The sequence below is a fragment of the Rutilus rutilus genome, assembly GCF_951802725.1.
Source record: "Rutilus rutilus genome assembly, chromosome: 25".
Taxonomy (NCBI): Eukaryota; Metazoa; Chordata; class Actinopteri; order Cypriniformes; family Leuciscidae; genus Rutilus; species Rutilus rutilus.
Window position 1 is genome coordinate 24,356,992 of NC_140229.1, and position 11,966 is coordinate 24,368,957.

Consider the following 11,966-nt stretch of genomic DNA (forward strand, 5'->3'; position numbering starts at 1 on the left):
TTAACCATTTTTTGAAACGTTGATACCATTCCCTGCTGAAAATGCTACTTAAATAAGCATCTTGTCTGGTCTTGGTTGGCTTAAAAGCATGCCTCTTTAAACAAACCAACAGACCAGACTAACCAGACTTTTCAATTGAGATTTTAAAAGATAAATAATGAAGACAGACTGTATTGCATAACAAGAATGACCCTACTGTCTGCGTACATGTTTTAGAAGCTGTTATAGACCTCCAGTCAGCCTCATCTCTCTGCAAACATCTGCTCTGGGATAAAACGACCTCGTAAAATACGATAGCACCACCTCATCATGTTGGGGCAACTTTGATAAATGAATACTCATGGAGGAAGTGTGTAGTGACTATCTTCAAACTTTGAGAGGAACTATACCATTTTAAGTGTAACAAAAATAACTGTATATTTAAGCATAGACATGATAGAATGTCCACATAACAATTCACTGATGCAAACTGTTTACCTACATTTGCTATTATGGCAGTAAACAGTATAATACAACTGTTAGCAAGCATACAGGAACGTCCTCGTGTTGTTTGTGTGCGTACCATCTTGAAACAATTAAAGTGGACCATCCAGATGTGTGAGAAGTTTGTAGGAAGCGGATAAGTTAATTCTGGGGGTTTGACAGGCTAACGCTTTGACCTAGGGAGTGTTTTATTTGTTGTAAAATTGAAAACAGCATCTACACTATCCAAATGTGATATATGATTCAACTAATAATATTACATTATTAAAGTTTTTTTAATCTTTGCAAAGTTTAGTCGATTCCAAGGAGGTCTAATACCCGTAGGAAGTATAAGCATTAGCACTAATCTCAATGGCAGCGCTCGGCTGGTGCATGATTCCCTAGAAGTACAGAAATATACTTCAGTACTTTCAAGTTGAACGCACAGCAACAATGTTGTAATTATGTGTGGAAAATTATTTGGTTTTCTTTGAGCCCAGAGTTTTTGAGTTGGGGGCGCATCACGTCCCTGATATACTGTAAGCTAAATCGTTGAAGGAACTGTTGTGACGTCATTTAGAACAACTCAGGCCAAAACTAAGTTTGGAGTTTGTTTCAGGAGTTCGAAATAGCTTGACAGAGTTAACTTTACAGACACTCTCCAACTGGTAACTATTGGTCCGTGGCAAGTGTGTATGTAGATAGGCTTCACCTTATTTACTATCTTCTCCAGTTAATTTCTTCAAGTTCAATGAACAAAATAAGATAGTATTGTACAAATACAATATAATATAAAATTATTCAGTTTAGAACATCTTCATAAATTGAATAAAATGTAAAAAAGTCACTTTATTCATCGGTTTTTTTGTAGAAAAGATACATCGCCATTGGCAACACTTCATTTTGATGGTCCCTTTTGAACATTATTCTAACTATAAGTAACTTTGAAACTACATGTCATCTTATTCTAACCCCAACCCTACCAGTCTACCAATACTCTACTATCATAGTTACTACTTATAGTCAACAGAATGTGTTAAAGGGACCATCAGAATAAAGTGCAATTTTGCTCTGACCAAAGTGATTTAAATAAACCTGATGTTGTAATTACGACTTCATAACAAAACTAAAAACTTTAACCTTACTAAATACAAACTTCCCAAGAGGACATGGATGCACCATATGTTGCAAACTTCCTCCTAAGATGAATTCAGATTCCCAGTCGTATTGTTTATTTTATGTTTATTATGCTGCTATCTCCAAATTAGTCATTTACAACAGTGTATCTGCTTGAAGTACATCTAAAGGAACGCTTGAGCCAAGTCCTCTGCGTCGTCCTTCACAGCTGCTTCCCTTCAAATAATTATGGAACACTTATAAGGGTTATAAACATAAAAATTACAGATACCTATCAAACACTATTAATCACATCAAGCAAGGACTTCATGTGGAAACGCACTGGCCAAAGTTTCCAAAGTCTGGCATTGTGCTGACACTTAAGATTGCCGTCTGTTTGTCGCTATGTAGTTGAATTAGTTAATTATATTGTAAATATTTGCTCATTAGAAGTGCTTTGAGACTTCTCATGTGTTTATGAAACTTACAGCCTTCTATCACCGTGCATGAGCGCAGCTGACACTGTTTACTAGAGTGCGTGGACCGCGGGAACACGTGTTGGTGAGAAGGCCGAACCATTTACAGGCTAACAGGACGCAAAACAGGAACCCTTTTATCCAAGGAAACTCCCCTAAGGGGTTCCAGAAGAATCAGGATATTTGAAGGGTTAAGTCTGGGAAGGTGGGAATTGATATTTTCAACATAGGCTCATTGAAAAAAAACGTGCCTCTCCCTACATTTTTTGAAAACTCCAAACACGTACAAACCAATGCAGTTTCCACCTGAAATGATCACTAGTGGCAGTAAAACACCAACAACTTTTATTCCTTTTTACGAAAATTATGATTACAGGGGCAGATTACCAAGCGGCAACCTTCTGATCTCTCTTGAAACCAACACCGAAGTGACTTAAACTGCAATTCATCATCTGGGCGCGAGAGACAGGCTCCAAAAGAGAGTCAATCCCATAGATCCCCCATGTTAAAATGCCCAACTTTACAGCAGAAAAAAAATGTGTTTACAACCTTTTACAAAACGTGATTTTGGTCTAAATATCTAATTTTGCCCTTCATGACAACTATGAGGGGGTGAAATTTCTTTTAACTCATCCGTTTAATTTATATTACGCCTTAAAGTTCTGCATAATTAAGGGCGTGGCCACTTGAGTGACAGGAGGATTGCCGCTTTATATCAAAGATGGCGACGGTCGGCTCTGCCCACATTGGGCTTCAAAAATGCTCTTCAGAAACCTACGGGTGACGTCACGGACACTACATCCATATTTTTTTTACAGTCTATGCACATTTCACAATAGGTTATGAACTCAAAACACTTTTTAACATGATGCATGATTTGTGAAGTAATACATTTTGATGTTTGCATCACACCACCAGCTTTATATGGTTTTTCTGATGTATAAACTTGCCCGACTGCTCACCTGATACAGCATTGCACTTGCAATGTGAAGTGCTTTGGTATACAGTAAGTTCTGTGAAACACACAAAAAAGAGCTGAAACACTTGTAAAGCAGCTAAAATGCTGTGTTTGCTTCAGTAAATGTGTTTTTTAATCTCTTGCATGCTTTAGTTAACACTATCAGTTAGGTTAATGGTAGGGTTTAGTGTAGGAGGTACGTTATTTTCAAACACGATAGAACATTAACCTTTTAGTGCCATTCAGCGGACATTTCATTTCTGAACAGCCATGATACTGTATGTACAACAACCTACACAATCAAACGTTGCCAGATTCACAGTCATCTGTTTCGGATCAAACTGAATGTGCTTTTAGAGCGACTAACTGGACGTTTCGCTTTAAAAGTGTTGCGAAATGTGCATGAAGCAACATAATGATGGTAGCTTTATCACTCAAGGCTTCATAGAGTACATTTTCTGGCTCTTTCCCAGATGATGATGATATGAAACCATTCTAATTTGCTTAGTATGACCTACACACAATAAAATATACTGATCATAATCATTAAAAAAAATGAATAAGGATGCCTAGATTATTTGAAAATAATGTGCAATTGTGCAGAGGCTTTGAAACGGAAGGAAAAAAAAATCTGCTCATATGGTCATACAAATGACCTGTGACAAGAAAGCCTTGGAAACCTGGCCAATAAAGGCACTTTGATAAATGGAAAACACACACTTCATTAAATACACAGAAATGCCTTCATGCAAAAGGGCAGTTATGTGAAGGAACGACTTGCATTATTAAGTTGCCTCAGACATTTGTATTGGGTTTGACAACAAAGTGGTTGACGATCTTCATGATTTTACTGAATAGATGGAGGACGTGAGGTCACGTTTCATTTTGAAGAGTGCACAGTGGGTGGATTAGTTTGTTAATGAGGCTTTTGCAAGCAGAACAAAGGAAGCAAATTGGTGCTCTAAAACACTGAGTGTTTTGTACTTTAAAGACACGTCTGTCTTTTGCTTACAAAGGAAGTGCCTAAGCCTGTGACTTTTATTAATAAATTATTTATAAGCTTACAAAACGTATGACTCCCATAATAAACTAAGCCTTCCATATTTTTTTTGTTTTTTTTTGAGTCAATGAAATGATCATTTATAATAAACCAACAAAGTCATGTGGTATGACTAACATTTCGAAACTTGCAGAAACAAAACAAGGAAATCATTATTGTGAGAGCAGTTGCTAGCAAGCGGCAAGTTCAAACTAGACTGAGATTTAATGGATATGGTAAGTTCATACCACAGCATTTCACCACATAAATAATTATGGGGATAAGAGATATCGATTTGAGATGAAACCGTTTTAAAATCAGACCTGTTTGTTATCCAACACGATCTCATGAAAGTGCGTATCTATAGCACGAATGATATTTATCGTATCATTCAAATGATACGCACTGTAAACCCCTTGGGTAGGATTAGGGATGAGGAGGGCGTGCATATTAGACGCCATAAAGTGCGTATCATATGCACGCGAAAACTGCGTATTATATGTACGCAAAAACTCGTTTTGGCGTTTAAATGATACGAAAAATATCATTCGTGCTGCTTAATATCTGATAACTATTTATTGTGATGGTCCTCAACAGACATTATACTGACTATAACTTATTCTAACCCTAACCCTACCAGTCTACTAATACTCTAGTGAGAGTTAGTCGACATGTTGGCGCAACGTTACTTAAAGTCAATGGAATGATTTAAAGGGACCATCAAAGTAAAGTGAAACCAAATAAAATATGAATTTTTACTCGATGGCTTCACCACAACATATTTAGAGACTTTAGATTGAAACTTTTCTTGAAAATCGATTTTCTTTCAAAACTATATGAAACCTGCATGAATATAGAGAGTAGAACATTTTTTAAATCATTTTCCTTTGGACACTTATTTGTCTTTGACCCTTGTCATCCAGGAAGGTAAATTTCCCCTGAGTGATTCACAACCACAACCACACAGACACAAAGCATTGACTATTGGTAGATCTAAGCAACTGGTTGATGTACAACCCCTAAAACGCTGTTTCCCAATCCTGTTCCTGTGAAAATGGGTGCTGGAAGGAGAGTAGCTGAGCCATATCTAATCACAGGCTGTGTTTATTGAACAAAACAAGATGAAGAGAGAATCCAGAATCAAAAGGAGGAAGGACTACGAAACAGCTTAACAAAATAATGGTTTGTTAAGACAAGATCGGACAGCTTAAAGGGATAGTTCACCCAAAAATGAAAATTCTGTCATCATTTACTCACCCTCAAGTTGTTCCAAACCTGTATGAGTTTCTTTGTTCTGCTGAACACAAAGGAAGATATTTGGAAGAATGTTTGTAATCAACAGATCTCGGTCCCCATTGACTTCCATAGTAGGAAAAAAAAATACTATGGTAGTCAATGGGGACCGAGATCTGTTTGGTTACAAACATTCTTCCAAATATCTTTCTTTGTGTTCAGCAGAACAAAGAAACTCATACAGGTTTGGAACAACTTGAGGGTGAACAATGTAATGTAAACAATGATAGAATTTTCATTTTTGGGTGAACTATCCCTTTAAAGGTTGTATCGGCGATTTCAGGCCCAAACATAAATGATCACATTCATGATGTGAGGTTTTGCGCTCGTGTTCTCCGACTTCACGTGCAGCCGTGCACGAGCGCAAAACCTCACAACACCCACCCCTGTCGCTGTCGGTGATTGGTTGGAACACTATTTATTTTGGTTTTGAGTGGTTGGTGAAACCAGTTGTTTTTGTGTGCAGATCGCAGAGCCTAGGCTCCCTACAGAGACGCGGTTTTTTGACGGCATGCTTATGGGGCGGGCAGCTAGCGGATCGTTTGGAAAGATTAGATGAATGTGATCATTTATGTTTGGGCCTTTTTTGGGCCTGAGATCGCTGATACAACCTTTAAACAAAGAGCAATATCCTGCAGGGATGACTTTTTTTTTGTAGGCCAAATTTTGTATTTCGGTTAAATGCCTGTTAAACTTCAGTGTCATTATTTAGAAAGGTACAAACGATCGTCTAGACCGGTGGCTGAAACCATAGACATAATAAATACCGGTGTAAAAAGTATTTATTATGTGTATGGCTGAAACGGCATATTAATGCGCTTAGAGCACCGTAGTCACGTGGTATCTGTTACTCTTCTCAGCGCTAGGCAGACTGGAGCAATCACAGTTGACGATGATGACTAGATTAGATGTGGCATTTTCTAAATCATTTTATACAGAATTCATTGGGTAGATTTCCAGTTTTATGTCAGGAATATATATACATATATCTTTGTGTATGCACATTACAATTCGTTTATGTCTAAATATATCCAGCAAAAAATTGAAATTAAAATAAAACACCCTGAGATCTGAATGCGACCCAATGGAGGATTGATTTTCTGGGCCACTGAACTCTCCAGGCAACAACAACAACTACTTTTTTTATTTTTTTCTTCTTCTTCTTCTTCGGCATTGGCAGCCTATAGAACCGCTTGCAGGAAAGTTATGAAATTTAGCACACAGATGTCAGTCTCAACATTAACCATAGCAATTTTGTAGTCTCTAACTCAATCCCTCTAGCGCCACCAACTGTCCAAAGTTGCACTTATGTTTATAATAATAATTTTTGAACCAATAAGGGCATTTAAGGCTCCACTGCTTACAGTCTACAGATTATCACAGAAGGGCTTGTGTAAATTCACTGTTTTCAACAATACATTTGAAGATAATCCCTGTCATCCTTTAAATTGCCTGATTTGAAAGGTTCCCATGTTGTGATTAGACTAAAGGACAATATATTATTAGTTACAATATATTAATCATTTTATCGAAATTATTACATTTTTTGTTTTTTATTTTATTTTATTTTTGTATATGTGCTGGGGGTCTTTTTTTCTGTGCAAAGACTGTTTGTGCTTATTTGCAGCACGGTCCTACACACGTTCTTCTGCAACAGGCCTGAAAGAAGAGAGATAATCATGAGTCTTGGCATACATACCCAGTTTACCAGTAGTAAATAAATCTATTCCATATCTAAAAGATGGAATCTAAAAGTGAGAGAAGAAAGAAGACTCACTTCCTGCGAAGACATCTTGCCTGCTGACATTTACTAACATAATAATAAAATGGAAGCAGATAGCTGAGCTGCTGAGCTCATACCTGATGGATGAGACAGGTGAATTTGCTCTCTTGGCTCCACCCACGCTCAGACTGGACGGCAGCGCTGGTGGCGGGGCGCAGTCCCCTGTGGAGAGCGCATCACGGCAGGGTTCGGGAGGGTAAATGTTGGGAAGCAGGAATGTGACGCTGTCTATAAGGTGCTGTGTAAGATAAGTGCACAGCAGCTGTTCCATTGGCTTGAAGTTGCTGTCAGGAACACTGCAAATACAGGAAATGAGGAAACACTTTACAACAAGGTAACATCAGTTAAAGGGATAGTTCACCCAAAAATGAAAATTAGCCCATGATTTACTCACCCTCAAGCCATCCTAGGTGTATATAACATTGTTCTTTATATGACATAGGTGTATATGACATTCTTCTTTCAGACGAATACAATCGAAGTTATATTAATAAATGTCCTGGCTCTTCCAAGCTTTATAATGGGAGTGAATGGCTGTTTGTCTTTGGAAGTCCATCAAAGCCCATCCATCCATGATTAAAGTGCTCCACACGGCTCTGGGGGGTTAATAAAGGTCTTCTGAAGTGAAGCGATGCGTTCATGTAAGAACAATATCTATATTTAAAACTTTTAACTAAAATAACTAGCTTCCGGCAGACGGCCATACGCAAGTCAACTTACGCCAGAAGAGAAACACTTGATGTATGACGTAGAATGTAGGAGTAGCGTGAGCTTTGACGCCTCTCGCGGTTCAAACAAACAGGACTGGGCAACCGCGTTTGTCATTATGATGTGCGTCAAGTTCAAGGGATAGTCTTTCGCCGTAAATTGAAGCTTACGGCCGTCTGCCGTAAGCTAGTTATTTTTGTTACACGAATGCATCACTTCACTTCAGAAGACCTTTATTAACCCCCAGAGCCGTGTGGAGCACTTTACATTTATTCATTTAGCAGACGCTTTTATCCAAAGCGACTTACAAATGAGAACAATAGAAGCAGTTAAACTAATAGTAGGACAACAATGTGCAAGTGCTATGACCCTTCTCAGTTTAATCTAACGCAGTAATAGGGGTGTAAATATTAATCGATTCGTATCGATGCATCGATTATACAGCCAACGATTCGATGCATCGATGCGTCCGCAAGAGTATCGATTAATGTGTTTATTTTGCCGCCTGTCTATTTTCAGCATCTGCTCCGACATATGCGTACAACCTACTAAGCTGCGGGTGGCGCTAACCTCACTATTGTCTTCTACTTCACACCGCTTCACACGCGTTACTTACGTTTCACAGTCTATCTATGTTCACACACATTGTTGAGTCTGACTTTCAAGAGCGATGGATCCGTCAGAGCGAGCTGGCAATGAAAGTGAAATGTTACACACTCCAGTCGGCGTTAAGTCATGGGTGTGGAAGTATTTTGGCTTCAGGAAAACAGATGGAGCAATGGTAAGAGTTGCCGTTTGTCTGATTGCGCCCGTTTCACACATACTCCGTTTGCAATGCGTATGCGGTGCGTATTTTTTTCAGTACCCATGTTAACAGGTCAGAGCTTTCACACTGCACGCGGTTGCAGTCCGTCGATCCGTTCCGGTTGCGGTGCTTATACAGCAGTGCAGAGATCGTTTCCGCACCGAGTCTATTTATGCTGTGCTGCAAACGCTGAATTAAAGTGACAGCGCATGTTTCGTGGTCAAAATGAACACAGATTGACATGAAAATGTAGTAGTTTCACCATAAGTGCGTTTAATTAAATAAATTGTAGTAATCTCACCATAAATGTATTTAATTCAATTCTACTATTTTTCAGTCATCTTTTTTACTTTAAGACCGGGGTAAAGCAAGGAAAACTACAATTTACCTCAACAAGGTGACATAATGAACAACACTCGTCTAATTCGTGGAGATGGAAAAACAATTTCTTTGTGACATGCAATTGTATTCTGTATTCTCAATAAAAGGCAAATTATTTATTATTTTTGTTGATTTATTTGAAACTTAATAGATATCATGTAAAAATCTAGTATTGAATCGAATCGAATCGTATCGCGGGGAATTCTGAAGTATCGAAAATAATCGAATCGTTGGCTTAAGAAATCGGTATCGTATCGAATCGTCATGTAGGCTCCGATTTACACCCCTACGCAGTAAATGTTAATTTTTTTAATATTTTTTTAATTATTATTATTATAGAACAGAATAGAATAGAATAGTAGAGAAAGTGTTAGTATTACTGGATCAAGTGCTGTCGAAAAAGAAGCGTCTTCAGCCGTTTCTTGAAAGTGGCTATGGACTCAGCAGCTCTGGTTGAGTTTGGCAGGTCATTCCACCAGCAGGGAACAGTCATGATAAAGGTCCAAGAAAGAGATTTTGTGTCTCTTTGAGATGGCACCACAAGACGTTGTTCGCTTGCAGAGCGCAAGTTTCTGGATGGCACATAAGTCCGAAGTAATGAGTTTAAGTAAAAGGGAGCAGAACCAGTGGTTGTTCTGTAGACAAACGTCAGTGACTTGAATTTGATGCGAGCGGCAACTGGCAACCAGTGCAGTTTTGTGAGGAGAGGAGTGACGTGCTCTCTTCGGCTCGTTAAAGACAACTCTAGCTGTGGCATTCTGGATCAGTTGCAGAGGTTTGACCGTGCAAGCTGGAAGATCAGCCAGGAGAGCATTACAATAGTCCAGTCTGGATAGAACTAGCGCTTGGACAAGGAGTTGTGTAGCATGTTCTGATAGGAAGGGCCTGATCCTCCTTATGTTGTACAAGGCAAATCTACATGACTGGGCAGTTCTAGCAATGTGGTCTGTGAAGTTCAATTGATCATCAATTACCACTCCAAGGTTCCTGGCTGACCTTGATGGAGTTATGGATGACGAGCCTAGCTGAATGGTAAAGTTGTGATGGAGTGTTGGGTTGGCTGGGACCAGAAGCTCTGTCTTCACAAGGTTTAGTTGAAGGTGATGGTCCTTCATCCAGCCAGAAATGTCTGTCAGGCAGGCTGAGATACGATCGGCTACCGTCGGATCGTTAGGCTGTAATGAGAGGTAGAGTTGTGTGTCATCAGCGTAGCAGTGATAGGAAAAGCCATGTTTCTGAGTCACAGATCTTAGTGATGTCATGTAGATGGAGAAGAGAAGTGGTCCAAGCACTGAGCCCTGAGGCACTCCAGTAGCTAGATGTTGGGTCTTAGACACCACACCCCTCCACGATACCCTAAAGGACCTACCTGAGAGGTAAGACTTGAACCATTGGAGTGCGGTTCCCGAGATGCCCTTCATCTTTAGGATTGACAGGAGGATCTGTTGGTTAACTGTGTCAAAGGCAGCAGACAGATCCAGCAGGATGAGAACTGAGGATTTGGAAGCTGCTCTTGCCAGTCTCAGAGCTTCAGCAGGGTAGTCTCAGTTGAGGAGCCGCTTTTGAAAACAGAATGATTGTTGTCCAAGAGGTTGTTCTGTGTAAGGAAGGAAGAGATCTGGTTGAAAACAACTCGTTCAAGTGTTTTCGCGACGAATGGAAGGAGTGGGTTATTTAAATTTAGAGTGGGTTTCTTAAGCAGTGGGGTTACACTAGCCTGCTTAAATGCTGTGGGAAAGGTACCAGTGTGAAGAGAGGTGTTTATGATGTGTGTGAGTGCGGGTACAACTGAGGATGAAATGGCTTGAAGTAGGTTAGTGGGAATAGGATCAAGCGGACAGGTGGTAGGGCGATTGAAGAGGAGGAGATTGGAGACTTCTGTCTCTGAAAGTAGAGAGAAGGAGGGTAGAATGTGTGTGTCAGTTTGTGGATTGGTAAATTGGTCGCTGATGGTGGTTGTTTTATTTATAAAGAATGTAGCAAAATCGTCAGCTGTTAGTGTTGATGAAGGAGGAGGAGGGTTGAGAAGAGAGGAGAAGGTTTTGAAAAGCATGCGAGAGTCTGAAGAATTGTTAATTTTGTTGTGATAGTAAGTCATTTTAGCAGTACAGATATTAGCAGAGAAGGAAGAGAGGAGGGATTGATAAAGACCAAGGTCAGTATCTTTCGACTTTAATCATGGATGGATGCGTTTTGATGGACTTCCAAAGACAAACAGCCATTCACTCCCATTATAAAGCTTGGAAGAGCCAGGACATTTTTTTATGTAACTCTGATTGTATTCGTCTGAAAGAAGAATGTCATATACACCTATACACCAGGCTAATTTTAGCTCATTTTTGGGTGAACTATCCCTTTAAAGGGATACTCCACTTTTTTCGGAAATATGCTCATTTTACAACTCCCCCAGAGTTAAACAGATGAGTTTTACCGTTTTAGAATCCATTCAGCCGAACTCCGGGTCTGACGGTACCACTTTTAGCATAGCTTAGCATAGATCATTGATTCAGACGAGTCCAGTAGCATTTCTTTCAAAATGACCAAAGAGTTTCAATATTTTTCCTATTTAAAACTTGACTCTTCTGTAGTTAAACCGTGTACTAAGGTCGACGGAAAATGAAAAGTTGCGATTTTCTAAGCCTATATGGCTAGGAACTACTCTCATTCCGGCGTAATAATCAAGGAACTGTGCGGCCGTACCATGGGTGCAGCAGGCGTAGTGATATGACGCAGCGCCTGAAAATAGGTCTAATAGGTTAGACAAACTTAGTCCCGGTCACGTTGGAAGAAGTTACCGAGCTGGGGACTATTTTTAGGCGCTGTGTCATATCACTACGCCTGCTGCACCCATGGTACGGCCGCACAGTTCCTTGATTATTACGCCGGAATGAGAGTAGTTCCTAGCCATATAGGCTTAGAAAATCGCAACTTTTCATTTTCCGTCG